The sequence below is a fragment of the Rhinatrema bivittatum genome, chromosome 8, assembly GCF_901001135.1.
Source record: "Rhinatrema bivittatum chromosome 8, aRhiBiv1.1, whole genome shotgun sequence".
Lineage (NCBI taxonomy): Eukaryota > Metazoa > Chordata > Amphibia > Gymnophiona > Rhinatrematidae > Rhinatrema > Rhinatrema bivittatum.
In genome coordinates, this window is record NC_042622.1 from 20,384,316 (window position 1) to 20,412,072 (window position 27,757).

The 27,757-nt window shown below is 44.5% G+C and overlaps 1 long non-coding RNA gene across 1 annotated transcript; it reads left to right on the forward strand.

Annotated features, from left to right (window-relative positions):
- Positions 1-157: 157 nt before the first annotated feature.
- Positions 158-26,225, forward strand: LOC115097327. The gene is made up of 3 exons (XR_003858260.1): positions 158-215; positions 23,371-23,559; positions 24,807-26,225. It is a non-coding gene; the product is annotated as an uncharacterized LOC115097327 (long non-coding RNA).
- Positions 26,226-27,757: the final 1,532 nt, after the last annotated feature.

Here is a 27,757-nt window from a genome sequence, read left to right on the forward strand (position 1 = left end):
GTGTCGGGGGGCGGGGCCGGATTGCGCGGCGTTTCGGGGGCGTGCCGGCAAGCGTTTTGGGGGCGGGTGCGGGGGCGTGGCTCCGCCCCGGGGCGGTCCGGGGGCGTGGCCTCGCCCTCCGTACCCGCCCCCAGGTCGCGGCCCGGCGCGCAGGGGTCCCGCTCGCGCGCGGGGATTTACGCCTCCCTCTGGGAGGCGTAAATCCCCCGACAAAGGTAGGATCGGGGTTTAGACAGGGCCGGGCGGGTGGGTTAGGTAGGGGAAGGGAGGGGAAGGGGAGGGGAGGGCAAAGGAAAGTTCCCTTCTAGGCCGCTCCGATTTCGGAGCGGCCTAGGAGGGAACGGGGGTAGGCTGCGCGGCTCGGCGCGCGCAGGCTATACGAAATCGATAGCCTTGCGCGCGCCGATCCAGGATTTTAGCCGATACGCGCGACTATGCGCGTATCTACTAAAATCCAGCGTACTTTTGTTTGCGCCTGGAGCGCAAACAAAAGTAGGCTGTTCGCGCTCGTTTGAAAATCTACCCCTATGAGTTTCTTATTGAATCTGTTTTTCTAGACAAAGCTCTGAATCTAAAGTGACTCCTAAAGAACTTACTTCATTCTTCAAATTCAATCCTCTTTTTATCTCTCCTGTCCCAAGCCAAAGGACTTCTGTCTTACTGGTATTTATCACTAATTTACAATTGTTCAGCCATAGAGCTAGCTCAGCTAAACAACGATTTATATGCAAATAATTATCCTCGACAAACTTGTCCAAAGGGGCCAATATTTGCACACCATCAGCGTGTAGAGAAGGACTAAATTCTACAACCCGAATAATATGGCCTAACGGTGCCAAAAAATATTAAATAATAAGGGGGAGAGAGGCGATCCCTGAGGGACCCCCCATTTAAACCTTCATCACCCTCAATATTTCTCCTTGAAAACTAACCAGCTGTTTTCTATTTGATAATAAACTTCTCAATCCTATAGTTTTGCATCGATGTAACAAAAGAATTTACCATGTCAAAAGTACTGAAAAGAATTAAAAGGATTAAAATGTTGTTTTCCCCTTTATCTAACCTAGGTGGTAAAATGTTGTCTACTAATGAAGCCATCAAAGTTTCAGTGCTACATCCTCTTCTGAAGTCTGCCTGAGCTGGATCCGAGATTTCCTCTTTCTCTACGAAGGTCGAAATCTGTCTTGTCACCACTTTCTCTAAAACTTTGGCCAGAAAAGGTAGATTAGAGACACGAAGAAGGCTGTTACATCCCCTAGGGTCCAAGCCTGCCTTCTTCAGAAGAGGAGTCACCACAGCTGGCTTACAATTTTCTGGCACCTCTCCATTCTCTAAAGAACAGTTGATAACCTGTTGCAAAAACTTTAAAATGTTATCAGAGCAACCTTTAACTAACCACTATGAGAAAGGATCCAAAAGACAACTAGAAGGCTTGATCTGAGATAGAATTAAAAAATGTCTATCAAAGAGAGAGATTCAAACTCTTCCAATAGTGCATAGACCTATTCTCGCCATCTGAGGTTAAGCCATCATTCTTTTCCCACACACTCTGATTGGAGCCAGTAATCCATTTCAACCTGGTTCTATATCTCATTTACTGGTTCTTCAAACTTAGGGGGTCATTTTTGAAAAGTCCCTTTTTTGCGTGCAATAGCTAAATCGGGGCAGAGTCCGCACCAGAAGGGGAGGAGTCGGGGTGGACTCCGCAACAACTTCGCTGACGGTGAAAGGTAAGATTCCTTATTGCCGCCAGTTTCGCGCAGAATAACTACACCTTTTATGGTGCAGTTATTCAGCGCGAAAGCCGGCAGTGATCGCACTGTAGAGGTGCGATCACTGCCGGCTTTCGCAGGCCCGCCCCCCCTGCTTCGCCACCCCGCCCCCTGTTACCGCCGGATTTTCTAAGGTCACAGACCTTAGAAAATCCAGCTCTTAAATTCTAGACTCTTAATCACTGTTTCCACCTTATCAAACAAATAAGAGGACAGTGTTTCAGAGTCAGGTAAATCTTCATACAATAAAGTCTTCCTTGTTTTAACTCCCAACATAGGGGTAGATTTTCAGAGCCCTGCTCGCCTAAATCCGCCCAAAACCGGGCGGATTTAGGCGAGCAGGGCCCTGCGCGCCGGGAAGCCTATTTTACATAGGCCTCCCGGCGCGCGCAGAGCCCCGGGACTCGCGTAAGTCCCGGGGTTCTCGGAGGGGGGCGTGTCGGGGGCGTGTCGGGGGGGCGTGCCCGGTCGACGCGGCGTTTCGGGGGCGGGTCGGCCGCGTTTTGGGGGCGGGTACGGGGCGTGGCTACGGCCCGGGGGCGTGGCCGCGCCCTCCGTACCCGCCCCCAGGTCGCGGCCCGGCGCGCAGCAGGCCCGCTGGCGCGCGGGGATTTACGTCTCCCTCCGGGAGGCGTAAATCCCCGACAACGGTAAGGGGGGGGTGTAGACAGGGCCGGGTGGGTGGGTTAGGTAGGGGAAGGGAGGGTAAGGTGAGGGGAGGGCAAAGGAAAGTTCCCTCCGAGGCCGCTCCGATTTCGGAGCGGCCTTGGAGGGAACGGGGGGAGGCAGCGCGGCTCGGCGCGCGCAGGCTATACAAAATCGATAGCCTTGCGCGCGCCGATCCAGGATTTTAGTAGATACGCGCGACTACGCGCGTATCTACTAAAATCCAGCGTACTTTTGTTTGCGCCTGGAGCGCAAACAAAAGTAGGCTGTTCGCGCTCGTCTGAAAATCTACCCCATAGTATTCACCACGCCAAAAAAGACTTTAGCGTTCCTATATGTGGAATCAATCAAACCTGTAAAATACAATTTGTCTGAAATATTCCACATTTTTATCTCGCCATAGCTTCCTATCATTATAAGTCCCAGAATGTTGCCAGCGCCTTCCTAATCTGCGACGTTCAAGTTTCAATTCCCCCAGTTCCTCTGAGAACATGGGAAAACACTTCTTTTCCCAACACTGCTCCCATTCGTTTCTATTCTTTTCAATTTGGCAGTATATTCCAGCAAGTTAAACCAAATCCACTCATCCACTTTACCTGAAACTGACTCAATAACTCCTCCACCCTATTTCTGAATGTATTGAATCAATTTTACCCCATCTCTCAATCAACTGATTGACTTTACCTACTGAGTTATCATATCTCTCATTCAAAACTTTAAAACTTTGTTTTACTAAAAAATGAGCTGACCATGCTACTTTCTCTGTTCCCCAAAAAGTTAGTCCTCCCTTCTTATGAGCTAACAGAGATCCAAACACTAAATCTAAAATATGTCCTTTCTCATGGATTATGTCAGTAACCACTTGCAGTAAATCACCTACTTCCAAAATATTCAAAAAATCTTTTAATCCCATCCCCGAACCTTGATTAGAATACATATTAAAATCACTCAGAACCACAAAATAAGTGTATTTAGAAGCCTGACTTAAAAGAATTTCCAATATCTCCTCTACTTGTTGTACCATCAGATCTGGTAGACAATACCAGCAGGCTGATACAGTACAGAGCGCTCCGGTGGAGCGCACTGTTAACCCGCATTTGGCCGCACGTTTTCGATGCACTATTTCTACCCCTTATACAATAAGGGGTAATAGTGCGTCGAAAATGCGCGGCCAACCCCCCTGAAACTAATAGCGCCCGCAACATACACATGCATGTTGATGGCCCTATTAGTCATTCCCACGCGATACAGAAAGTAACGCCTGCCCAAAGGCTGACGTTAATTTCTGCCGGCGCCGGGGAAGTGTACAGAAAAGCAGAAAAAACTACTTTTCTGTACACCCTCCGACTTAATATCAAAGTGATATTAAGTCGGAGGCCCCAAAAATTAAAAAAAAATTAAAAAAAAAAATTTAAAATGTGCCCGCGGCACGGAAGCTCAATTTTGCCGGCGTCCGTTTTCTGATCCTGTGGCTGTCAGCGGGCTCGAGAACAGACGCCGGAAAAATTGAGCGTCGGCTGTCAAACCCGCTGACAGCCGCCGCTCCTGTCCAAAAAGAGGCGTTAGGGACGTGCTAGTGTCCCTAGCGCCTCTTTTTACCACGGGCCCTCATTTAAATAGTTCATCGCGCGCCCAGGAGAGTGGCCTGGGCGCGGGTTGGGAGAGCGGGCGCTCACCTCGGAGCACCGGCTCTCCCGCGAGATTTACTGAATCGGCCTGATAATGAGAAAAAAAATCGGAGTGGTGAAATCTAATTTAGCTAACAAGCATTCACAACCTGGGACTGGGTCCATAAACAATTGTTTTAAAGGAAGGGAATTTCAAAAGATAGTGGCTACTCCCCCTTTTCCTATCACAAGAAATCAGCTCATATCCATTACGGCAAACAAGTGATCTAGTGACACCACTATTATTTGATAACCAAATGTAGATCTAAAACAAGATTTATTAATTTAATTTATTTATTTAAGGTTTTTATATACCGGCATTCATGAAGCGATCACATCATGCTGGTTTACAAATAAACAGGGGTGCAATAAATAAATAAAGATCATGAATAAAGATCATAAATAAATAAAGATCATGCAATAAATAAATAAAGATCATGAACACGAAGCCAGTTCTTTTGAATTGACCTAGTGTTTATGTTTATAAATATACAATTCCCCCACAGAACCCAGGTAACCCTCTTTACCTTTAAACAGTATACACTTTACAAATCTTTGCTTATCTTTATAACCTCCCCTAAAACTCTTCCTTTTGCCCCCTCTAAAATTATATCTCCCCCGCCCTACGAAGGCATCAATACATTCTCCCATAAATACCATAAATATCTCTCAAAGAGACTCCCCAAGAGGTGACCCGCAGCGGCTCACCTCCAGAAGTTAAACGCTCCTGCGGATGACCTGGGCAGGAGGGAGGCAGGTCTCATGCCTCATTGCAGGTCGAGGGGGGCGGGGATATTGGGTCCGGGTGACTATGGAAAAGTTAGGCACAGCACTGATTTTCAGGACCAGGACCTAACTTAGAGCTCGATTTGCTAAGCGCTTTTCCCAGAGACACATAATGGGAGAAATCTTTTGGTAATTAAGCTCCCTTAGATTCCTAAATCTAAGCAAATGAATTGCAGATCTAAATTTATTCCCCTAAGTTTTTGGTGCCTGGCTTTAGGTAAATTTTGAGCTGAAAACTTAGGTGCCTAAATGAAGTGCTGGGAAAGTTTTAAAAATCGATTCCAAGGCATCTTGACAAGCAGCACATAGGGTCTTATTCACTAAGACTTTCCTCTTATTCTATGCTTATGGGGAAATATCTTGATGAATCAGGCCCAAACGGGAAAAGGGAGACATGTATGTCCAATGCTGAAGGGAAAGTCTTCTTGCATTCGGTCCCTTTAACATCTTGTTCAATAGCACGGAGCAGTTCATCCAATAGAATCTTGATTATCTTGGTCAGATTAGTTAGGTCTAGGGTGGATGGTTACACGTGCTCAACTTATGCTAGCGCTAGAGCTAGCCTGCTATTGCTAGTCAGGGATCTAAAAGCACATTCAGAATAGGGACTCATTGTCTACACAACTTACAGTCTCAGCCTGGATGATATGTGCAACTTTCGTAACCTAAAAGATTAATTTGTTCTCAATTTTCTGTTTCTGCCAATCTTGAGAGGACTGCATGTCCTGTGAATGATTTCCAGCATAATTACTGTTGCATCTCTAAAGCAGATTTCTGTCCTAAAACTCTTCCATTAAGAGCACTTTTGAGTAATCCAGGCAAATGTAATTCTTTATTCATTTTTGCATGCTTACTGTACATCCCAGCAGCCATGTTTTCGAGTCTGCTCCAGCGTTGCCATTATTCATATTACTCCCTATTTAGCTAAAATTTGGGGAGGCATGCAAGTTTCTCTCTTCCCAATTAAGCATATCCTTGGCTGCTGAAGTATGATGCACATGAAACAAGTCTGGATTGCTACTTCACTTTCTGAAGGAGCAAACTGAACAGTAACAGATGAGAACTAATGGCTTGGATAGAGATTATAAATCACATTATGGTAGATAGTAACATAGTAAATGATGGCAGATAAAAATGAAATGGTCCATCCAGCCTGCCCAGCAAGATGTTCAGGGTTGTAACTGCTGTTCTGTGCAGGTTACCCCCACACAGAAGAGTTACCACGTTACCTCAGTGCTTTTTTTCCATCCACTGACCACTAGGGATTCTCTGTATTTATCTCATACCCTTTTGAATTCCATTACCATTTATGTTTTTACCACCTTTTCTGGGAGGGCATTCCAGACATCCAACACCCTTTCCATGAAAAAGTATTTCCCAACATTTTCAGGAGTTAACCCTTTGGAGTTTCATATCATGACCCCTAGATCTATAGCTTTCTTCCCATTGGAAAAGGTTTGTCTCTTGTGCACCTTTAAATACCTTTCAGGTATTTAAAAGTCCGTATTGTATTTTCCTTGTTTCTCCTCTAGGGTATAGCAAGTTTGCTTACCATAAATAGTGTTCTTCAGAGGCAGCAGGATGAACTACCCATGACACGTCAACAATACCATACAGAGCCTTCTCTCTAAACTCAGAGCTTTGCTCTACTGAGCATCTGTGGAAATTCTTGCATGGACATTACTTCGTGAGCCCTCTCAGTCGATTTTAGAGCTAAATCTAGCTAAGTAATTGACTCTCCAGTGAGATGGGTGGGTATTTAGCATGACTAATTCATCCGGTTTATGGAGAACAGTGTTTATGGTAAGCAAACTTGCTTTCTCCATCGACAAGCAGGGCTAAATTAGCCATGACATGTGGGGAGCCCCAAGTTAAGGGTTGCAGGGGAGCATTTACTTAAAAAGCAACCTGGACCTACCATGGAACGTAGACCACTATGTGAAGAGGCTTTGCAAAACTGCTTGTCACTCTTTAAAAGGTGACTGCCTGTCACTCTTTAAAAGGTTGTTGAGACAGTAATGGGACATAAAGGTGTACAGTGACGACCAAGTTGCAACTTTGCAGAAGTCTTGGAGAGATACAGCTTGCAGATGAACTACCGATGCAGCCATGGCTCTCATTTGAGGAACCTTGATCGAGGGTTCTGAGGGTGGACCCTTGGACCAAGGGGGAGTTGTCGCCACCTGTGGGGAGGAGTCCCACAGGTCCCCACCATCGGTAGGCGAGGCAGAAGACTAGCAGAGACCTCGCTGAAGCGTCACCACTACCAGCCCGCATTCCCTCAGGTTGAGCCTTTGGGCGCCAGGGCTCGCTGGACTTACATTGGGCCTCCGCAAAGATGGAAGTCCAGAAAATAGGCTGGTAGTGCAGTCTGTAGTCGGTGTCCAGGCAAAGGTCGTGGCAGGCGATGTAGCGCATAGTGTCCAGGTAAAAGTCATGGCAGGTGGCATAGCTCATAGTCAGTGTCCAGGCAAAGGTTATGGCAGGAAGCATAGCTCGTAGTCAGTGTCCAGTCCAAAGTCAAAGGCAAGCAGTAGAGACGAGGAGGGCAGGAATGAGGAAGGAACTCAGGACAGCACGTTGATCGAAGGAAGCGAGGAGACCTGTTATCAAGGCAAGGGCTGAAAGCCAGATCCAACCCTAAATACTGTTCCAGGGATGATGTCATCAGGGAGAGCCGGCAGCATTTCCCTGCTGCGAGCCCTTTAAGAAGGGGAGGAAGGCGTGCGCCTAGTGGGAGGCCCCTGACTGGAAGAACTTGGCAGTGTCCGAGCCATGGGGAGCAAAGGACTGGTGGCGTCTGGGGGTGGCGGACCATGAACGGAGGTGGTGCTGCATGTCGGCAGCGGCTTCCTGCTGCTGCTAAGGAGCCCGGGCCCGACCCTGCCACGGAACGGCATCGGGTGAGAGAAGCCATCCGCATGTTGCATTGGGTGAGAGAAGCCGGCTGTGGGCTGCCGTGGCCGGCAAACGCAACATCAAGTCTGTATCCAGTAGACCAGCTAGTGCATAACAATGTGCGATACAGTCCGTGAACCAGATGGACAACATATGTTTGGCAACTGCTATACCAAGTTTGTTAGGATCGTAAACGATGAATAATTGTGAGGTCTGATGATGTAATTAAATTCTTTTCCTGTAGTAAGGCAAAGCTCTTTTGCAGTAAATGAATGAAGGGCATGTTTACCTTCATATGTGTGTAGCCTCAGAAAGAACATGGGTAGAACAATGGCTGATTAATATGGAGAGTTGATACCACCTTAGGTGGATATGGAGCATCACCCTTTTGTGGAAGAATTGCATATATGGAGAATAGTGAACCAAAGCCTGGAGCTCATTGACTCTTCTGGTTGACGTGATTGCCATAAGAAATAATACTTTCCATGTGAGAAATTGGAGAGAAACCAACTCCAGTGGTTTAAAGGGTAGTTTCATTAGTTGTGCGAGAGCCACATTCAGGTCCTATGACATAGTTAGTTTTACAACTGGCAGCTTAGTATGCCATAAAACCTTTATGAACTTGGATACCAATGTGTGAGTGGAGATTGACCTACCTTCACTTTGAGTATCATGGGCTGCTATGGCACTGAGATATGCTAAGACTGGTAGAAGAAAGGAAAAACAAGTACTTAAGTAGCTCTTTTGGTTTGTATGTGAATGGGTCTAAGGAAATTAGTTGACACCATGTGGAGAACTGTTTCCATTTAAAACTGTAAGCTCTCCTAATCAATAACTTCCTGGCGGATACTATTATGTCCTCAACTTCTTTGAGTAAGGATAATTTGGTGATTAACGAGTGCTCAGCATCCAGGCTATCAAGTTGAAGGAGGAAATCACTTGATATAGATGTCCCTCTTCTTGAGTTACTAAGGATGCATCTGCCTCAAGACCGATCAGAGAGCTGCTGGATAGTTGCACCAGGTATGAAAATCATACTTGTCTGGGCAATAGAGATGTGAATCGGAACTGAAATCCAAACCAATTCTGGTTCCGATTCACATCTCTACTGGGCAACACTGGAGCAATAAGAATCTGATGAGTCCAGTCTTTGAGCACTTTTTGCACCATTCTGGTTATCATTTCTTTGATTTGCCTTGTAAGCCGATATGAAGCCAATACGAATATCGGTATATAAAAGTGAATGAATGAATAAATAAATCAATAGGATTGGTGGTAAAGTCAAGTGTACATGAGATTTGAATTGGAATTGAGAAGAAAAGTGTCCTGAGCAGATATGAGTTTGCTGGGTAGAATGGAACAAAATCCTTCCACTTTTCTGTTCTCCTCTGATGCAAAGAGGTTGCTTGCCAGAAGTCCCCACAGACTGAATAGTCTGTCAGCAGTTGATTGTTGCAGGAACCATTCATGTGGTCGAAAACCTCTGCTGAGACTACTAACATGTTGCAATCTCTGGAAGGTAGGTTGCTTGCAGGACAGCTTGATGTTTGCATGCCCATTCCCATATCTTTATCATCTCCCAACCAAGAGTCCATGACCCTGTGCAACCCTATTCATTCCGGTGGAACATGGCGGTGGTTTGAATGAGAATGCTTCATCCTTAGAGAAGATGCTTGAAAGTTGTCAGAGCACATCTGATTGCTTGCAATTTCAAGAGGTTGAGCTGAAATTGTCTTTCCCAATAATGACCAAGTGTCCTCAGTTTGAATAGGGCCTGTGTGGGCCCCAACTCTTTGTGGCAGCTTCTGTCATCAATGTTACTTGGTGAGGAATCACATGAAGCAGTGTTCCCTCTTGAAGGATGATGGGGGTCTCGTTTCATTCCATGTAAAACCCAGGGCCGGTGCTAGGTTTTTTGCTGCCCTGTGCAAACAATTACGGTGCTGCCCCCTCCCCCCCTCACAATTCATTCAGTCTCCATCCTGAACCATCAAATAAAGCCCCGCTGCCTTCTGCAATCTATATTTTTAAAAACTGACATGCCCCCACCCATCACCTCCATCACATATGCAGAACACTGAGAGACCCTCACCAAATACAAAATGAAGAGATCAGAAAGTATAAACAGAAGCGTGCTGAGGAGAACTGAACTGGAACCCACAACAAGCAGAACAACAATGGAAAAACAGAAACATTACCACTCTTCATAAAAATATTAAATAATAAAATTAAGAAATATAAAACATCAATAATAGTTAAATCATATTCATAAAAAGAAAATTTCAGACCAGTTAATGACTAAGATTATCCAAAATTTCCCAAATACTAATAAAATATTTCAAAACATCTGATGAATAAAAAATCTATTAATTAAAACATGTTCTATCCCCCCCCCCAAAAAAAAAATTAAATATTTCAAAAGAGCAGAAACATTGGATTACACCCAATAATTAAAACCCATAAAAATTTAAAAATCTCTTGTTCTCCATACCTGGGATCTTTTGATTTCTAGACACTCTGAGATCATCACGGATTGGGGGAGGAAGGGCCGTACAAATTGTATCTTTCCTCTCACACACACGCACAGTAACACATTCATTCTGTCACACATTCTCTCTCACATATACAGACTCCTCCCCCACAGATACATTATGTATGTGTATGTGCCTGTGAGAGCCTATATGTAACACATAGGCTTTCACAGGCCCACAAATATTCACAAACACACACATATGTGCTCACACAGACACATAGGCTTTCACACACACACACACACACACACACACACATGCTGTCTCACACACACACACACACATACAAGCTCATACATACACATACCGGGGCTCCTATTGTCATCAGGCCGTGGTGGGATGCACTCCATCATGGCCCAATGGCCTTCCTGCTTGGGGAAGGAGTGGAAGTTGTGAGCGGGTACGCGTACGCACCCACAAATAAAAACACGAGCCTCTCCTTCAGCCGCCAGAAGCCTCTCTCCTTCTTCAGCTGCTGGCGGCCTGCAGCCTCTCTCCTTCCTCGGCACTGCAGTGGCATAGCCAGAACTGATGTTTTTGGGTGGGCACAAAGTTAACATGGGTGGGCAGTAGGCATGCAGGTCTGAGACCTACTCATATTCTAATGGATAAATAATGCCATACACTGCACCCTACAATGGCTTTCTAAGTAGTTTGCAAAAGCCATTATGCATCATGCATGAAACTTTAAAACATTTTACCTCAATTATTTCAAGCACTTACCAGAATTAAAAAATCCTTATCACTCTGTATTTTATATTTATTGCAGTTTATAAATGCACAAGTATATTATGTAAAAGCAAAGACAACAAACAAACAAACAGATCCAATCAATTATGTAATAAAACAAAAATTAATGTATTCTTTCGTGAATCCTCTTTGCAGAAAGCTAGAAATCATCATAACTATAATAAAATAGCATTAATCATCAGAACAGGTGCAGAGCAGAGCTAGGACAATTCACATTACAACCACAGAAACATAGAAACAGAAATGATGACAGAAAGGGACCAATGGCCCATCTAATCTTCCCAGCAAGCTTATGGTAGTATCTACCACTCCAATCAAGTCACCATCCAATTCCCTGTTATCGCTTGTCATTGAAGCAGAGAGCAATGATGGAGTTGCATCAACAGCATGAAGGCTTATTGGTTAAGGGTAGTAACCATCGCATCAGCAAGTTACCCCCATGCACTCTTTTCCTCATTTCCATCCTCTAGTCTTTAGGGATCTACAGTGTTTATCCCATGCCCCTTTGCAAGTTTTCACTAATTTAGTCTTCACCACCTCCTCCGGAAGGGCATTCTAGGCATTCACCACCCTCTCCATGAAGAAATATTTCCTGACATTGCTTCTGAGTCGTCCTCCCTGGAGTTTCAATTCATGAGCCCTAGTTCTACTGATTTCTTTCCAGCGGAAAAGGTTTGTTGTCGATTGTGCATCATTAAAACTTTTCAGGAATCTGAAGGTCTGTATCATATCACCTCTGCTCCTCCTCTCCTCCATGGTTTACATATTTAGGTCCTTCAACCTCTCATAATAAGTCAACTGATGAAGAGCCCCCACTATTTTGGTCGCCCTTCTCTGGACAGCCTTCATTCTGTCTCTGTCCCTTTTGAGATACGGCCTCCAGAACTGAACACAGTACTCCAGGTGAGGCCTCACCAAAGACCTGTACAAGGGGATTATCACCTCCTTTTTCTTACTGGTTATTCCTCTCTCTATGCAGCCCAGCATTCTTCTGGCTTTAGCTATTGCCTTGTCACATTGCTTCGCCATCTTCAGATCAGTAGACACTATCACCCCAAGGTCCCTCTCTTGCTCCGTGCACAACACTTCCCCTCTCCATCACATACAACTGTTTTGGATTACTGCACTCCAGATGCAGGACTCTGCACTTCTTGGCATTGAATCCCAGCTGCCATATTTTCAACCACCATTCAAGCTTCCTTAAATCCCGTCTCATTCTTTCTAGTCCTTCAGGCTGGTCCACTCTGTTGCAGATCTTAGTATCATCCGCAAATAGACAAAACTTTGCCTTATATGCCTTCTGCAATGTCACTCTCAAAGATATTGAACAGGACTGGTCCCAACACCGATCCCTGTGGCACTCCGCTTAACACCATTCTCTCTACAGAGTAAGTTCCATTTACCATTACACACTGTCTTCTTTTTCTTTTTAATATAATCTTTATTGAGAAAGCAGCACCACAGCCTGAATCGTTAACAATAACAGAGAGAACCCTCTCAGAACAAAACAAACAAGTCATAGCACTTGTCCTCCATCATTTTCCCCATTTTGTTCCCCCCCCCCCCAACCCATTCAAACAATCACACAACCAATCATTCCACATTCATACACACACAATCTCACACAGCAACAAGAAAAGAAAAGAAGAGGTGGGATTAAAACATAGTGGAGACCTTTTCCCACAATCTAAAGTATCCCCGTAATGGGAAGAGAGTTTTGTGACCACTCAACTCCCGTTGTCATAATAATTCCAGAGCAAAATAAGAGAGCAATTCCTTCTTTCAACTCTCAAAAGAAGGTGAGTCAGCAATATGCTATGCAGATAAAACTATTTTCTTCGCTAGGGCCAAAGAGGCAGCCAGAAATCTCTCCCCCCTCCCCCCATAGGTAGTAACATAGACTTTGGGAATAAATGCAAAGCTTCTGTTCCAAAATAGCATCCAGCAGTTGCCGAAATGGCCTCCAAAAATTTAGCATTCTGTGACATTCGAAAAACATATGAGACAAGGTCCCCACCGCACCATCACATTTTAAACAAAGGTTGGAGTCCCAAAGCTTCATACGGGGTCCCTTCTCTCTGGAGATGTAAACGCGATGTAACAGTTTAAATTGGATTTCCCTGAGATTAGCAGGGAGTAGAAGCCTATAAACACACAAAAAGGCATGAGTTAAGTTGTCCTCAGTCAACGCCAATCCAATATCATCCGCCCACAGTGAAGCAAGTTTAGCAAGATGGGGAGAGGGAATTTGCTGTTTAAGAAACATCTTCTAGATCCACACTGTATTAAACCTTGGGACTATGTCAAAAAAACAATTCTTCATCATCAGCGAAGGATATCCAAGTAATTACTCCCCCACAACTGTGCATAGCATATTGTTGAAGCTGTAAATAAGCAAAGAATTAGGATTTGGAAATCGCCCACTGTTCTTACAATTATTGGAAGGAATACAAAGAATTTGTTTAATCATCAGCCAATAACATGCTGTCTTCTATCCGTCAACCAGTTTGTAATCTATACCTCCACCTTGGCGCTCACTCCCAAGCTTCTCATTTTATTCATGAGTCTTCTATGTGGGATTGTATCAAAAGCTTTGCTAAAATCCAAGTAAATCACATCAAGCGCTCTTCCCTGATCCAATTCTGTAATCACACAATCAAAAAAATCAATCAGATTCATTTGGCAGGAACACCCCCTGGTGAATCCATGCTGCCTTGGATCAAGCAACCCACCAGATTGTGTGTATTCTGTAGACCCACCAGATTGTGTGTATTCTGTAGACGTAAACCCACCAGATTGTGTGTATTCTGTAGACGTAAACTTTTCATGAAGACTGTAATCTGTAAACACCTGTATTTATTATAAGAACTTGTATTTACTATTTATATTTATTATTTAGCTATTAACATTGTTCTATTACCACTTGGTACTATTTCTCTCCTTCACCTCTAACTCTAAGTTCCTACCAAGTTAGCCATGTTATTTATACCCAATTGTTGGATGTAATTGTATATTTGTTTAATTGTTCAATCTGTTTGATGTAATTTTCTGTTCCTTGTTCCGTGTAAACCGAAGTGGTATGCACTAGTGCATGAACTCCGGTATATAAAAGCCTTTAAATAAATAAATAAATAGATAGTTCAGTATCTTTTCGTTCAGCAGAGTTTCCATTAATTTTCCCACCACTGAGGTGAGGCTAACTGGCCTGTAGTTTCCAGCCTCCTCTCTGCTCCCACTCTTGTGTAGCGGGACCACCACCGCTTCACAAGAGTGGGAACAGAGAGGAGGCTGGAAACTCTTCTCCAGTCTTGTGGCACCACTCCTGTTTCCAGGGATCTATTGAACAGTAGGGGTGTGCATTCGGATTGACCGCATTAGTAAAACGCAACTCATATTTTTTTTTTACTTAAAAAATTGATTCGACATAAACGATCGGATTTCCCAAATATCGAACATAGATATGTTCGATATGTGGGAAATCGCGATTGTTGAGCCAAAATAAAAATATAAACCCCCTCACCCTCCTTAATCCCCCCCCCCCCCCGACTTACCACAACTCCCTGGTGATGGAGCGAGGAGTGAGGACGCCATTTCTGCAATCCTTGGCGAGAAGCATGTGACGTCGGCGGCACGTCGAGTGACGCCGGCGTCACGTGATTCCCGGCTCGTTCGTGCCGGACGGCTCGTTCGGCCCAAAAAGAACTTTTGGCCAGCTTGAGGGGGTCAGGAGGCCCCCCCAAGCTGGCCAAAAGTTCTTTTTGGGCCGAACGAGCCGTCCGGCGCGAACTTGCCGGGAATCACGTGACGTCGCGTCTGAGTGACGCGGCGCCACGTGATTCCCGGCTCGTTCGCGCCGGACGGCTCGTTCGGCCCAAAAAGAACTTTTGGCCAGCTTGGGGGGGTCAGGAGGTGCCACCGACATCACATGCTTCTCGCCAAGGATTGCAGAAATGACGTCCTCACTCCTCGCTCGATCACCAGGGAGTTGTGGTAAGTCTGGGGGGGGGATTAAGGAGGGTGAGGGGGTTTAATTTTTTTTTTGCACATATGTACATATACCCAACTCATTGGATTTTTTTTATGTCCATATTGGCCGCAAGTGGGACCCCCTTTCGGACATAAAAAATATGAACATAAAATTTTGCTCTGCACATCCCTATTGAACAGGTCCTTCAGCAGACCCGCCAGCACATCTCTGAGCTTCCTCAATATCCTGGGATTAACCTCATCCGGCCTCATGGCCCTGTCCACTGTCAGTTTCTCCAGCTCTTCCCATACATTCTCTTCTGTAAACAGAGTTTTGTCTACTCCACCCCCCTCCAGTTTCTTGTTAACTAGCGATGGTCCTTCTCCAAGGTCTTCTTTAGTGAACAGCGAACTGAAGTGTTTGTTTGTTAGTTCATCTCTGTCGGCACATTGACCTTTGTGACCTTTCAATGTTACCACCATTTTGGACCTTTCTCTTTTCTCTGATAAATCTGAAAAATGTTTTGTCCCTCTCTTTACCTCTTTGGCAATCCTTTCTTCCACTTTCCCGATTTCTTTCTTTGCTTCTCAGTTCCACCAGATATTCTTCCTTATGTTCTTTTTTTTTGGATCCTTTATATTTCTTGAACGCTGTTCTTTTTGCTTTTATTTTATCAGCCACCTTCTTTGAGAACCAAATCGTTTTTTTATTTCTCTAACTTTTGTTTACTTTTCTCACATATAGATTTATTGCCTTTGTAATTGCTTCTTTTAGTTTGACCCACTGTTGTTCCACCTCATCCATTTTCTCTCAGTCTTCTAGTTCTACCTCCAGGTATGTCGCCATTTCGACAAAGTCCGTATTTTTGAAATTCAAAACTCGGGTCATTGTGTGACTTCTCTGCATCCTATTTGCGATATCAAACCATACTGTTTGATGATCAATGGTGCTGAGGTGGGCACCCTTCTGGACCTAGTGCTCGTTAGTGAACACTAGGTCGAGTATAGCTCCCTCCCTCGTGGGTTCCATTACCATTTGTTTGAACAGAGCCTCTTGCAGGGCATCCACTATCTCTCTACTTTCTGGAGATTCCACAGAAGGGATTCTCCAGTCTACATCTGGCTGATTAAAATCACTATCAATCAATACTTCTCCCTTCTTTCCCACCTTTTGGATAACTTCAACCAAATTTCTGTCTAGCTCTTACATTTGAGTCGGAGGCCTGTAAACCACTCCAGTACTAGTGGATGCACCATCCTCTTTTGTTAGGATGGCCCATAATGCTTCTTCTTTACCCCACGTCCCTTGCATTTGAGTTGCTTGGATGTTGTTTCTGACATAAAGAGCCACTCCTCCCCCTTTTCTGTCCTCTCTGTCCTTCCTTAACAAGTTATAGCCCGGTATGGCCGTACCCTAAACATGAGAATCCATGAACCAGGTCTCCGTAACAGCAACAATGTCCAATCCCGCCTCCACCATTAGGGCCTGCAGGTCTTGGATTTTATTGCTTAAACTGCGAGCATTTGTAATCTTTGATTTCCAATTTTTCTCCCTTGATTTGTTGCACTTCCTAGAAACCTTTTCTGCTTTTTTGAACTGATTGATTTTGCTATTTTCTCCTCCCACTTCCTGCATAAAAAAAAAAATTCAAATTCTGGTGTCACCTCAGAAAAAAATATTCATCCATTGCTATTTTGTGAAGTAACACAAACTCCTGCAAAGAAAGAAAGGTCTAGAACCTTGCCATACATTCACAGCACTGACTCTCAGGATTCAAATAACAGCAACCGTAGGAAAAAGCAGCAAGGCAAATACTACACAGGCCCTAGAACATTAATACATCACCTACAGGAATAACAGAACAAGCTGGACTACTACAGAGAAACTACACACTAGCAGAAATACACACATACAGCAAAAAGAGACCTAAAATATATATAAGAACATAAGAACAAGCCATACTGGGTCAGACCAAGGGTCCATCAAGCCCAGCATCCTGTTTCCAACAGTGGCCCATCCAGGCCATAAGAACCTGGCAAGTACCCAAAAACTAAGTCTATTCCATGTTACCATTGCTAGTAATAGCAATGGCCTTTTTCTAAGTCAACTTAATTAATAGCAGGTAATGGACTTCTCCAAGAACTTATCCAATCCTTTTTTAAACATAGCTATACTAACTGCACTAACCACATCCTCTGGCAACAAATTCCAGAGTTTAATTGTGCGTTGAGTAAAAAAGAACTTTCTCCGATTAGTTTTAAATGTGCCCAATGCTAACTTCATGGAGTGTCCCCTAGTCTTTCTACTATCCGAAAGAGTAAATAACCGATTCACATCTACCCGTTCTAGACCTCTCATGATTTTAAACACCTCTATCATATCCCCCTCAGCCGTCTCTTCTCCAAGCTGAAAAGTCCTAACCTCTTTAGTCTTTCCTCATAGGGGAGCTGTTCCATTCCCCTTATCATTTTGGTAGCCCTTCTCTGTACCTTCTCCATCGCAATTATATCTTTTTTGAGATGTGGCGTCCAGAATTGTACACAGTATTCAAGGTGCGGTCTCACCATGGAGCGATACAGAGGCATTATGACATTTTCCGTTTTATTCACCATTCCCTTTCTAATAATTCCCAACATTCTGTTTCTTTTTTGGCTGCCGCAGCACACTGAACCGACGATTTCAATGTGTTATCCACTATGATGCCTAGATCTCTTTCTTGGGTTGTAGCACCTAATATGGAACCTAACATTGTGTAACCATAGCATGGGTTATTTTTCCCTATATGCATCACCTTGCACTTATCCACATTAAATTTCATCTGCCATTTTGATGCCCAATTTTCCAGTCTCACAAGGTCTTCCTGCAATTTATCACAATCTGCTTGTGATTTAACTACTCTGAACAATTTTGTATCATCTGCAAATTTGATTATCTCACTCGTCGTATTTCTTTCCAGATCATTTATAAATATATTGAAAAGTAAGGGTCCCAATACAGATCCCTGAGGCACTCCACTGCCCACTCCCTTCCACTGAGAAAATTGTCCATTTAATCCTACTCTCTGTTTCCTGTCTTTTAGCCAGTTTGCAATCCACGAAAGGACATCGCCACCTATCCCATGACTTTTTACTTTTCCTAGAAGCCTCTCATGAGGAACTTTGCCAAACGCCTTCTGAAAATCCAAGTATACTACATCTACTGATTCACCTTTATCCACATGTTTATTAATGCCTTCAAAAAAGTGAAGCAGATTTGTGAGGCAAGACTTGCCTTGGGTAAAGCCGTGCTGACTTTGTTCCATTAAACCATGTCTTTCTATATGTTCTGTGATTTTGATGTTTAGAACACTTTCCACTATTTTTCCTGGCACTGAAGTCAGGCTAACCGGTCTGTAGTTTCCCGGATCACCCCTAGAGCCCTTTTTAAATATTGGGGTTACATTTACTATCCTCCAGTCTTCAGGTACAATGGATGATTTTAATGATAGGTTACAAATTTTTACTAATAGATCTGAAATTTCATTTTTTAGTTCCTTCAGAACTCTGGCGTGTATACCATCCGGTCCAGGTGATTTACTACTCTTCAGTTTGTCAATCAGGTCTACCACATCTTCTAGGTTCACTGTGATTTCAGTCTCTCTGAATCATTACCCATAAAAACCTTCTCCAGTACAGGTACCTCCCCAACATCCTCTTCAGTAAACACTGAAGCAAAGAAGTCATTTAATCTTTCCGCGATGGCTCCCTCACAGGCTTTCTGCTTCGGATATATTTTAAAAAGTTTTTACTGTGAGTTTTTGCCTCTACGGCCAACTTCTTTTCAAATTCTCTCTTAGCCTGTCTTATCAATGTCTTACATTTAACTTGCCAATGTTTATGCATTATCCTATTTTCTTCTGTTGGATCCTTCTTCCAATTTTTGAATGAAGATCTTTTGGCTAAAATAGCTTCTTTCACCTCCCCTTTTAACCATGCCGGTAATCGTTTTGCCTTCTTTCCACCTTTCTTACTGTGTGGAATACATCTGGACTGTGCTTCTAGAATGGTATTTTTTTTAACAATGACCACGCCTCTTGCACACTTTTTACTTTTGTAGCTGCTCCTTTCAGTTTTTTTCTAACAATTTTTCTCATTTTATCACAGTTTCCCTTTTGAAAGTTTAGCACGAGATCCGTGGATTTGCATACTGTTCCTCTTCCAGTCATTAATTCAAATTTGATCATATTATGATCACTATTGCCAAGCGGCCCCACCACCGTTACCTCTCTCACCAAATTCTGTGCTCCACTGAGACTACGAATTAGAAACAGAAACATGCAGACAAAACCAAAATAGAAAGACTAAGAAACTACACTCTGAACAGTGGAATACTGAAGAAAGAGCAAAATACAAAAATATAAGAAATGCATATTCCCAAAGATGGCATATTCAAATTGCTAAAATCTCAAAAAATACATTTTTTTTTTACTTTTGTTGTCTGATCTTTGTATTTTTCTAATCAGTTGCTCCCAGTCTCGTTTCCCATTTTTCTCTTATCCTAATTCCTTTTCAGTGTCTCTTCTCCTACTGTCTTCTTCCCTTCCTCTCTCACACAAAGACTCATGCTTTCTCTCACAGACTCCCTCACACACACAATCTCTCACTCTCATATGTTTCCCCCCACCCACACACAAGCTCACATGCTCTACATGCTCTATCATACACACACACACGCACAAGCTCTCACTCTCTCACCCCCTCTCCCAGGCTCCCATTCTTATGTTATACAGAGCCACACCCAGGCTCCCTTTCTTATACACATACAGAAGCACACCAGGCTCCCATTCTCACCCACATACACATATTCAAGCTCCTATTCTAACTGACCCTCCTCTTCGTCATCGCAGGGATGGGATCCCTTTACGACTTTGCAGCTCCAGCCCTCCTCTTCGTGGTCGCGGGGATGGGATCCCGCGATGGCCTTGCAGCTCTGACCCTCCTCTTAGCCATTGCGGGGATGGCATTGCTCCAACTGACCTTTTCTTCAGCTGCTGGCAGCCTCTCTCCTTCAGCCACTGGCAGTTTGAGCTCTGCCAGTGGCCTGTGGCTTCTTCTGCTGCCACCGGCCCGCCGCACCCCCCCCCCCCTGGATGTGCCACCCTGTGCAAATGCACATTTTGCACACCCGTTTGTGCTGGGCCTGGTGAAACCTGCAACTTGATGGTCAAGGGCTAAGTTAACTGGTCCCATTGGGAGTGAAGGCCCCACTGTAGAAGTCACATGTGAAGGTGGATTAGTGAAACTACATGAATCGCTGCCGCTATATGACCCAGAACAACCAGACCTTCCCTGGCCATTGTTTGATCTGCATTTAGCCGTCTGTATACCAGGGTCCTAAGAGTGTTCACTCAATCTGATGGAAGGAAAGCTCTGTCTTGCAGAGAATCTGTCAATGCTCCAATGAATTTGATTTTCTGGGTGGGAATCAGAGTCAATTGCTTGAAATTCACCAGGAATCCCAAGGACTGTAGAAGTTGAATTGACTTTTGCAGGGAGTTAGTGCACCTTCCTATAAGATCTGGATTCCCTGCTGCTGAAGATGCACTGCTGCTACAGCTGGGCACTTCGTAAGGACCCTCAATCTTGCTGATAGACCAAAGGGGAGTACTTGGTACTGACAGAGGTATCCACCATAAAGCATAAATAGTGGGAGGGATGGATGGATATACGCATGTAGATGCCCTTTAGATCCAGGGTACCCATCCAGTCCCCCTCCCCCACCAGGATGAAGGGAAGAATTGTACAGAGTTCATCATGAATCTTTCCCGGAGTATATTCTTGTTCAGGCTTCTTAAGTCAAGGATGGGTCTCAGGCCCCTGGTTTTCTTGAGGATATGGAAGTAGCAGGAATAAAACCCTGGCCATGCTGATAAGGTGGAACAGGTTGATTGCCCGCTGATTGAAGAGAGACTCCAACTCCAGGCAAAGTTGCATCAAGTGAAATAGATCTATATTGAAGGCTGAGGAATGAGGAAGTGTGGGAAACCGGGAGAAATGCAAATGGTATCCAGACTCCACAATCTTGAGAACCCAGCAGTCATTGGTGATCTTGCATCATTCCTCTAGGTGGCGCTGTATTCTCCCCCCTACTGGAGAAGATAGTTGTTGGGTTTGAAACACACTCAAAAACTTGTTAAAGGTTTGTGCTGGATATGCGGTGTCACTTTTGATTGGCACCAACTTTGAGCAAGAAGTTGTTGCTGTTGCAGAAGTAGAAGCAGAAACTGGTACTGAACCGGTAATGCTAAAACTGCCCAAAAATGTGTAGTGTGGCTGCCTTGAAGTGGACTGTTGTGCTGAGCCTGAGAAGAGGGACTGACTCATCATATGTTGTTCCTTTATTTGAGCATCCATGTCTCTGAGTTTGTACTCGAAAAGATGATCTCCTAGGCAGAGGACATGCTGGATGATCTCCTAGGCAGAGGACATGCTGGATGCCTTGTCAATCAAGTCATCCAGCATGCTCTGATTGATGCTGAAGAAGAGTGAGCCATCATATCAAACACTTTGCAAACTGAACAAATAAGATGGTTATACACTTTTCCGCATCCAAGAGTGACCGAGGGTATTCAGAACTGCTATCACCCAGCAGAAGGAAGGACTTCAATTTTTGCATGTAATTATGTAAGAGTACTGATACTTTACCCACGTACAGGATGGGCAATTTTCAGACAGCCTATTCACGAGTTTATGGGAATTACCCTCCATCAGATCCAAACAAAACAAAATGAGCAGGTGAGGACAGAGGATGATGTCACCTGAACTACAAGTGAGGCACAAATTACATTATGATGGTGGTGGGAAGGGGAAGGGAGAGGAGGGAGTTCCACCTGCAGGTCCCCAGTTGTTGGATTTCGTGGACCCTTGAGCTGGCTAGGACAGGTGATGGCGCACTGTGTGAGGGCCCACAGTGGAGGTCGAAGCCGGTGCCATCACGAAGGGATATCATAGTGGAAAAGACACGCAGACAAACCTTTTCATACATGGGTCTATATGTGCAATTCTATATATTGCAGCAATTTTCAAAAACTGGTCAGTCAGCCTGTTTATCTGTGTACATGACTTTTGAACATTGTTCATGTCTGGTAATCTATAGCAGGAGGATCAAAGAAAGGTCAGCTGAGTAAGTTCTGGGCACTAAAAGCTCTTAGCTATAACAATATTTTTTCCGTACTCATGGGACTGTTTTCATGACAGTTTTTTGTTGGCACGAGTACACCAGTAAGGAGCTCACCCTGATCGTACAGGGGCTGTGTTAGGGCTCTTCTCCTTGCCTGGTTCACAGAGAGCTGAGGCGTTTTGAGAAAGAGTGGAAACTACAGTTATGTTTAAAAGAGTGGGTTCAGAAAAATAGGACTCCCCTCCCTGGGGGTGCAGAGCGGCTGTGGAGCCAGGGATTCCCGCTCCAGAGCTCAATCAGAGGATTCAGCACAGGCCTGGGGGATCCTCTCCCCATGGCCAGAGAGGTGACGGGAGTCAGTAAGGATCCCCTCCTGAGAGCTGGAGAGTTGGCATGGCTCCAAGAATTCCATCCTCAGGGCCCAGAGATCTCCTTCATGATTGAGGATTGCAAATGAAATGTTATTATACAGTGTTTATTACATTTGTTTATATTGTCTTTCATATAATATGTCAAGGAGATTGCAGTGCATACCATCTTCTGGTTATTCTAGTAGGAATTATACAGGCACACACAGTGAAATCCGTTTCTTATACTAACATTCCCTGTTCTTTAGCAGCCATTTTAACCACAGGACTCCAGCCAATCACATTTGTGAAAATTATCACTTGTAAATATCTTTATTTTTGTTCTCTTAATTTATCACATGCAAATATTTTGATTATTCATTGTATTTACATTTAAATGTGCTTAATTGTGGCGCATGCTAATGAACATATATGCGGATTCTTTAATTAGCATAATTTTGAAATGGTATCAAAAGGCGCAAATTATTTACTCAGGTAAAGTTTCCTGAGGATTTAAATAGCTCAGTATTTAGCCCCCCCACTTCTGCATTTAGATAATCTTTCTTTGAATGCTCACAGCCGGGAACAGACTTCCTTGTTCCCGGATAATTAGCAGGAGGCATCAAGCTGAAGGGTTTTTAATTGGCATGGAAAAATGTGACTGCCCTCCCCCCATCCCTTAGGACAAGCCAGTGTGAAACGAGTTCTTGTAGTGAGGGAGGGAATCTGTTCCTCCCAGGAACTGTTACCTTTTCCCTAGGTTCAAGCTTGCTAACAAAACCTACAGCTCTTTGAGGGTCTCATTGAACTGTTGCATTTATTTCTCAGAAGCCGGGCTGTGAACCCCAGCCACATCATGGTTTAACTGTGGCCCGACTCTGGTGGAGGTGCCAGCCTTAGACTGCTATTGCCTCTTCACTCTCTTGCCTGTCTGATGAACCGCAGGCTGAAGGCCGTCTTCCTCGTGCCCTCCTTGGCTGGTGGGAAATCTGCTGTATCACTTTTGACCCCACAAGGGTAAAAAACTTCCCTGGACTTATATAATCTTCCGGAATATCCGGCCTGGTTTTGTTGCGGATTTCGAGTGCCGTTTGACCTCCCTTCCGCCGCAGCCGGCGTCACGCTGCCCTGCCAAGGTGCCAGGCGACTTTCACATTAGAACGTCATCTGCCACGGTTCCCCTGCCGAAATTCTCTCGACGGGTGGAAATGGGGGGGCCAGAACTATGCTCTCTCTCCTTTCCTATTTCAAAATAACCAAGGAGGAGCTTTAGAAACATTAAAATTCCCAGAAGAGATTAAAGCTGTAATTTCCAAACGGCTCCGAGGCCACTTCACAGGGTCTGCGGCCATATTTACTCGTAACAAAAGGTGCAGCCTGGAGGGAGAACAGCAGCGCTTGGAAGAAACGTTTCCTGCGGATCAGCAGAGTAGGAAAGAGTACAAGACTTTCCTTCTTCTGGGAGGAATAGGTAGACATTGTGCTGGCCCCGGTGGCCTAGTGACGGTGCTGTACAGCCGGGTTCGGGTTTTCCATGCCTCACATTGCCTGGGGAGGGGAGGGGGGGGGCCTTTTCTGGCGATGGTGCGGAGGTAGCACACACAACAGATGGTGGTGCTGGTGGTGGGAGGTTAGGGGGGTGGAGGTGGTATCTCAGTCATCGTGCAACAGTGACTCCTGTTGACCGGATTTAAGGCCCGTGATTGCAAGAATCCAGAAGGTCCCCTTACGTTTGCCCCCACCTGAGGGTGGTCTCTGAGACGGACCGGCCAGGTGCATTGAGAAAGTATATAAAACAGCGGAAAGAGCCTCAGGAGTCACAAATGAAGGCTTGGGATCTCTGCCCGGATCCAATTGAAATGGAAGCCCAATAGAACAGGAGGAAATGTCTGATATCCCCCCCCCCCAAAAAAAAAGAAAAGGAATATATGGGTTATTCAGAGAACTCAAGCAGAGCTCTCCTCTTTCCAGCACTGGCTTGTGTGTTTAAAGCACTGGGCTGCTCCTGAGGTTCAAATGTATTTACACAATATAAAGTAAAATACAAAGCAGTGAGTTATTTCCATAAAGCAGGACAGTATAGAGGACCCTTTATTGCCTTTTACACAAATGCCCAGCGACCCTGAGCCTGCTGTAGGAATCTCGGCCAGGGAATAAGCAATTGCCCTTAAATTGCATGCATTGGCAATTTAATGAATGCTCAGCCGTGTACACTTGAAATGCCTTTGCCTAAACAGATTCTGTTTTGTTTTTTCTTGATCCAGCAATGCTTGTGATGAAAGTGAAGGTCAATGGAGTCCTTTCTTAGACTGTAGCATTATCGTCAGCCTGTCGGCCTCGTGAAGTGTGTGGAGGAAGCAAAGCTAGCGCCAAGCCACTCGTCAAACTGCAACGGAGAAATGAGACTCTCCTCTGCATAATGCATTTAATTGTATACAGGATATTTTCTGGAACTCTTGTTCTGTTTTCGGTTCTGACTGGTGCCAGTATGTGTCCAGCTTCGCACAAATGAATATTTTTAGAAGATTTCCTGAAAAAATACTTGTAGCTTTCACATTTCAAGATGATATCTGTCATAATACACTATGGAATAATTTTCAAAAGGACTTCTACGCTTAAAACTGGGGTTTATTCGTGTAAATGTTCTTTATGCATGGTAAGTGGACTTTTGAAAATGACTACAATATATGCCATTGAATTGTCAATAAGTTTTAGGTGCTTCAGTGCACTTTAGCAGGCTAATTTTAAAACGAGCACACGTACACCCATATGTGCATGTAGGGGCACTAGGATTGTCAACTGGCTCCTGATTTTCAGGACGGGCTGATTCAGTCCTGATGTTACCTTATTGCCTGCATGGAGTTGCAGTCCTGCTTTTCTAGGGAAATCAATAGGAAGACCAGAAGTACAGGTTCATGCCAGCAGTGGGGGAGTAAAGCCAGGATAGGATGAACCTGTCTTGAAAATCTGGAGCCAGTTGGCAACTCTAATTGATGCGCAAGCGGAGATACGCTGGGATTTTAAATCACGTGCACGCTTGCACGCATACGATTTAAAAATACGCCTATCGCACATAAGTATGCTCCTAATTTTAAGAGATTACTCGACCAAACCTACTTCTCATATCTTCCCTAGGCCTTGCCAGCTTTAGCGCGCGTATGTAAGCAGATTTTAAAACCTGCTCGCACGAGGCACATTCCCAGTTTTTCCAATTAGTCCGCCAGTTTGCCCAGTCACTCTCGAGGTCATCCAGACCCCTCTGGTTCTCCTTCCTGCAAGCCTCCCAGTTGACCCGCACCCCTCACCCTGTCCTGTAAGCCCTAAAATGCAAGATCTGCAGACCTGCTCCTCATTAGGAGCAGCAGTGAACAAGTTACCGCGCTCTGCAGCCTCCGGTTTTAAAATACGGAGTTACACGCATAACTGTTGGCCCCGCCCAAGAATGCCCATGCTCCACCCCTTTCCTCCCCTTTTCTGCCGCCCCCCATTTTTTGTTCGCCCATGCACATGTGTAAACCGTGACTTTTAAAATCTGCGTCGCTCTCGCACGGCCCACGTATGTGAGTATTTTAGTGCGAGCAAAGTTTTTAAAATCGACCCCAAATGTGTACATGAGCTTTTGAAAATTGCTATGATATATGCTATTTTTACATGCATAAATCCTTTTGAAAATTAGCCCTAAAGCGTATAAATAAAGGTTAATTAAAAATAAAAAATAATAAGGCGATACCTTTTTAATTGGACTATCTTACAACATTTCTTCAGCAGTTTTTGAGAGATATTACTCCCTTCCTCGGGTCAGTTCAAAGTGACCGAGAGAGGATATTACCAGAAAATATAGGTTGATCATAAAAGGCATTCCAGTGATAGCATGAAAGAGAAGGGGACTTGGGGTGGTTTGATGGATGATCAGAAGGTGAGAGACAGTATCAGTTTATGGCTCATAATGAGTGAAGAAACCCTCCTTGTTGCATCCTTTTTTGTCAGTTCTGATCGTTTTCACTTCAAAAGTTTGACATTCCTGGAATGTTTTATATTATGTGAGATGCAAGTATCATGAAGCTTACACATCTTTTGTCTCTCTCCATGTCAACACGATGAGTTGGGTGATTTGGTGGTTAGGGCTCAGAGCTCATGTCTGACACAGAAATAGAGAATGCAATGGCAGATAAGGATGATGAGGCCCATCTACTCTGCCCAGTTTCATTCCCGGGGCAGAGTCATAGACTTTGGTTGATCTCTGGGTTTCCCTTCACAGCTAGGGATCCTTCTTTGCAAATCCCAAGATGCAACTAAGAGAAAATTGTTGCACATTTTTCCTTCTGCTCCTCCATGCTCATGTTGTGGCTCCCAGACAAATCTGTTGTGTTGTACCAATACATAAGAGTAAGGAATCCTTGCTTTATATTCCCCTATGCAATATCCAAAAGAAGGAATTCTGCAGATTCATAGCCTAAGGCTTTACAGACTGGTACCAGTAGACATGCATATACTGCTAGCAGGACACTACACTGACTTTTTTCCATGCCAGAAAAATGCAGATTTTCCTGATCTGAAAAATCAGTACAACCACCACAAAAAATCTGTAGGGTTCCATTTTCAGCCACTGTGCTAGTCTTAAAGATAGTTGGATAAGGTTATCTGGCTATTTGTAGGACAGGTCTGTGACCCAATCAGAGTTAGCCGGATAAGTTATCTGGCCAATGCTGAATATCGGCGTTAGCTGGATAAGTAATCCAGCTAATGTCGCTCCTCCCTGGAATGCCTCGTCTGTCCCTGGAATGCTAAATATTATGATTTTGTCATTTAGGGACATTTTGTCATTAAGGGAGTGACATGGACCATCGCCATGGGTCCTAACAGCCGCATGATGTAGTGCGCTGAGACCTGGTGACTCTGAGAGATTGCTTTCACCAGGGCCATTAAGGTGAGCACCCAGTCTCGAGGCAAGAACACTCAAGCCTGCACCATGTCGAACCTGGCTCCAATGAAGTCCAATTGCTGTGACGGAGTCAATTGAGACTTTGGGTACTTTATCAGAAAACCCAGAGTCTCCAAGACCCAAATGGCAGAGTGCAGGGACTGCAGTGCGCCCTCCTAGCCAGAGTTCTTGATGAGCCAGTGGTCCAGGTAGGGAAAGATCTGTACGCACAGTTTCCGCAAGTAAGCACCCACCACTGCCAGGAACTTGGTGAAAACATGGGGTGCCAACACC